Source organism: Amblyomma maculatum, chromosome 1 (assembly GCF_055883805.1).
Source record: "Amblyomma maculatum isolate TAMU_Amacu chromosome 1, ASM5588380v1, whole genome shotgun sequence".
Classification (NCBI taxonomy): Eukaryota; Metazoa; Arthropoda; class Arachnida; order Ixodida; family Ixodidae; genus Amblyomma; species Amblyomma maculatum.
This window is the reverse complement of record NC_139344.1, coordinates 426,088,813-426,093,157: the sequence shown is the minus strand read 5'-3', so window position 1 is coordinate 426,093,157 and position 4,345 is coordinate 426,088,813. Positions and strand designations below refer to the sequence as shown.

Here is a 4,345-nt window from a genome sequence, read left to right as displayed (position 1 = left end):
CATCCGTTTATCTACGTTGCAATATGTATAAACTAGTATGAAAGCAGCATAAGCGTTTCATAATGGCGTAGTTGGTAGCATACATTCTTTAATGGCGGCTGAATTCAAATCGCTGGTGTACGGAGGACACAAAGTTATTTACGTTCTGTGAAAGCGGGAGCACTGGATACCTTTATTCCACTTAAATTCTTCAAAGTCCATACTACTCGAACTTAATTCAATGTAATAAACAGAAATTCAAGGCCACCAGCACGCAGTGGTTGCAGTTCAATCAAGTTGCGGTTTCCAAGAACATGCCCGTTTTCATAGGCTGGTACATCTTCAGAACAGTCTTCAGGCCGCAACATACAATTCTACAAATCAATAGCATTTAGAAAGAGTTGTGTGAGCAGTGAGCAAAATTTTGACGGCAACATCGTACCCAGTACATGCCGGCAACAGAACGTAAAAAAGCGAACACGACAAGGGAAGCTACGTATTTTCTTGCAACAGGCTACTCTTCTGACAGGCTTACAGTTCGCTCTGGCGCTCATTAGAGCTCTGTTCTTGGTGGTGGTGAACTCTTTTATTGCGCCCAAAAACAGGGGCCCAGTCAAAGGACCGGTTGCGCTGGCTTAGAGGCGGTCGGCGGAGATCCCTTGGGATGACGCGGCCTCCACCGTGCACTAGATACGCCAGCGTTGGTCTCCTGGCTCGGAAGTGCGCAGGAGAGACTCCCACGTCTCTGGGGTGTTTGAGTTGTCCGTGGTATAGTGTGTACAAGTCCACGCCATGTGTATGAGAGTGGCCGGGGTTGAGCAGTGTTTACACATTGGGGCTATCTCTTCCGGAAAGACCCGGCTGTATTAGATGGCGTGTGGGAAGCGGCCAGTCTGTAGTTCGCGCCATTGGCCGGCCTCGCGTCTTGTTAGATCACGGTGTGCGGTAGGATATGTGCGTCTTTGGAGTCGAAAATGCAGGAGTATGTCCGTGTAAGTGGTGAGTGGACAAGCGCGTGAGATATTAGTGTCAGCGGAAGCAGGATGGTTGATCATACTCTCGGCTTGGCTGCTGAGATCTCGAGCGAGAGTGTGCGCCTGGGCGTTTCCGCTGAGCTACTCGTGGGCTGGAGCCCAAAGAAGTAAGCGAGATGTGGAAGAGGGTGCTGTAGAACGTAGAATGTGTAACGCCTGGCAAGATACGGAAGAGATACGGCCAGCATTGTAATTGCGAATAGCCTGTTGAGAATCACTGATGTCGACTTTGGTATTAGGGTCGGCTAGCGCTAGCACAATGGCAACCTCCTCAGCTGCGGTGACTGTTTCTGCATTGCGAATTCTGCAGGCTGTGTACCAGCTACGATGAGGGGCGAGAGCTACCGCCACCATCGCTGGCCTCGACGAATGGTAAGAGGCGTCCGTATATGTGACGTCCGGACGTCCGCTGAATCGTTTCTCGAATTGACGAGCCCGGTCGGCCCGTCTCTCGGCGTGGTGTTCCGGGTGCATCCGTTTGGGAAGGGGAGGAATGCGGGCATATAGGCGATATTCCTATGTAGGTAAAGCGTAAGTTGGGGCCGATCTCGGCGGGAAGGTCACAACTTCCTGTAGTACCACTAGGCCAGCGTGTGTGAGTGAGAGCCGCTCATACTGGGCGGTGGGGGTTGCTTCGATCAGTTCGCTCACGATATTGGAGATTCCGAGAGCGATGAGCTTGAGTGGACATGGCAAGACCTAGGGCCGTCTTGTATGCTTTTCGAAGTGACGCCTCTCGCTGTTCGCGTTTGGCACGAGTGAGACCTAAGTAAGGTCCAGAGTAGGTGATGCGGGAGCAGATGAAAGCTTGAACGATGCGCAGGAGGTTGGACTCTCTCATGCCATGATGCTTGTTGGATATTCGCTTAAGGAGGCGTCCGGTCTGCACCGCCGACTGTTCGATGCGTTGGAGCGTGATGTTGTTGCTGCCGTTAGCCTACAGGTGCAAGCCCAAGATCCTGATGTTGTCTGTTCGAGAAATCTGGTTTCCGTGCACCTGGAGGTTGATGTCAGGAAGTATCTTTTGGAGGGCGTCGTCCCGGGGAAAGGATGATGATATACTCAGACTTTGTCGCCGAACAAGTGAGGCCAACTGTACTTAGATAATCTCCGATCCTTTCGATGGCGGTCCGTAAAGTCTATTCAATTTGGCCGTCACTGCCGCGCGTGATCCAAAGTGTGAGGCGGCCAGCATAAATGCTGTGATGCAGGTGGGGGATGTCGGCCAGTAGCTTCGGCAGTGCGACGTTAAAAAGCATCGGCGAAAGTACGGCGCCTTGCGGCGTTCCACGGTTTCCCGGAGATATGATGAAGGATCTCCCGTGCCGGCTTTAAGTTGCACTGTACGGTCAGTGAGGAAGTTTCGGATGTATGCATATATGCGATGTCCAACACCGAGAGCCTGAAGTTGTTGAAGAATCGCTTCATGGAGGACGTTGTCGAATGCCTTGGCAACATCGAGGCCGACGACAACTATCGTGTCTAGTGTACGTCTCATGACTACCTGATGATGGAGAAGATGCATAATGTCCGGGCCTGCTAAATGAGAGCGGAAGCCGAACGTTGTGTCTGGTAGAAGATGGTTGTCTTGAAGGTATCGTGGGAGTCTGGTCTGGATAACGTGTTCCATCAGCTTCCCAACGCAGGACGTGAGAGACATGGGACGGAGGTTGGCCAAGGATGGTGGTTTGCCCGGCTTGGGGATGAGGACTAGATTGGCGCATTTACACTTTTGAGAGATGGTACCGCTGGCCCAAAATTCTTAAAAATAGTCGGTAAGAGCATGAATGGATGCGTCGGCTAGATTCCTAAGCATTTTATTTGAAATGCAGTCAGGGCCGGCCGCCTAAGTCGTCTTAACTTGAGGCGATTGAGTTCTGCTCGGAGCTCCGCAAAAGGGATTGGAGCGTCTAGACAGAGATTCTCCGCGCCCTGGTAGAAGGGGAGGTTGGTTGCTGGTTCGGGGCGGGTGTAAGTATCTATATGCTCTTGTCTGAGCTCGTAAGATGTGCCAGGATACTGGTGGAAGATTTGCTCGAGCTGTTTCCGTGTTTGGAGTTTGCCTCCAGCTGGGTCCAGTAAATGTCGAAGGAGGTTCCACGTGTTACGAGCGTTTGGAGTCTTGTTCATCTGGTCACTGATGCTGTTCCAGCTCTGTCGAGTGAGTTCTATTGCATACTTCTCGATATTCGTATGTGCGCGCACCAGTCTACGTCGGATATCGCGGTCCCATTTTCGAGTGGCAAGTAGAGCTTCGAGCTACTTCTTGCGCTCCCACAGATGGGCATAGTAGCGGTCGCAGTGTGGGACACTGTCCTCAAACTCAAATGTTTTTGTGGCGTCGGCCGCTTGTTTGACAATTTTGATTGTCCCCGCCTTGATGTCAGTAATAGCGGGAACGAAACGCAGGATAGTAATAGCCGGATGCACAGGAAACAGCAGGACAAACCTCCGTTCTTTGGCCTCTGTTGTTTTTAATATGTACTCATATTTTCGTTAACATTCCTGTTAAAATCAGACTTTACGCCAATGATTGTGCTATTTTACAGAAGTAGGAAATGTCTCCGATCGACTACATCTTAACAGTGCGTTGCAAACCGTTTTCGCATGGCGTGCAGCAGCATGGTAAATGTCCAATAACTTTGAAAAAACTGTATAGATGAGATTCACTGAAAACAATTATTGTATTAATGGCATGGCACTTACAGAAGTAAGAGAAGGTAAATATCTAGGGCTCTGGGTCACTAACAATCTTAGTTGGAATAAACATATGGACTTCATAACGTGTAACGCTTTTCGTAAATTCTTTTTCTTGAGATGAGCATTGGGCGGTTGTCTACCCCATCTGTACGCCTACTTCCTTACAAATGTATTGTTCTGCCTACTTTAGATTATGCTGCTAGCATTTGAGACCCGTTAACACAAACATGACTAAATTAAAGAAGGTTAAAAAAAAGCGGCATGATACATATATAACTATTACCAACGTACTACATCAGTAACACATCTTTTATTTTAAGTTGGCCTTCCGACAATAACTGAGCGAAATCGTAGTGGACGATTTAAATTTCTGTACCAATTAGAAGAAACTACAGAACGGAACTCACTTATTTGTTTGTTGTTTTGTCCGATATGCAACGCAAAAACGAGACCAGCTAACTTTACTCCTTTTCGTGTTCGAAATAACTGCTTTAAATGCTCATTCCTTCCACGAACTATTTTCGATTGGAATAACCTCAGTAAAAATGAAGTGGTACAGCCGCCGATGACGTTCTCGCAACGTATCACCTAGTTTATTTTCTCATTGCATTTGTTATTTCATGGTGTGTTTT

General features: G+C 48.7%; 1 pseudogene; it reads right to left on the bottom strand.

Moving 5' to 3' along the window:
* Positions 1-614: 614 nt before the first annotated feature.
* On the bottom strand, positions 615-2,643 carry LOC146209296 (uncharacterized; annotated as a pseudogene).
* Positions 2,644-4,345: the final 1,702 nt, after the last annotated feature.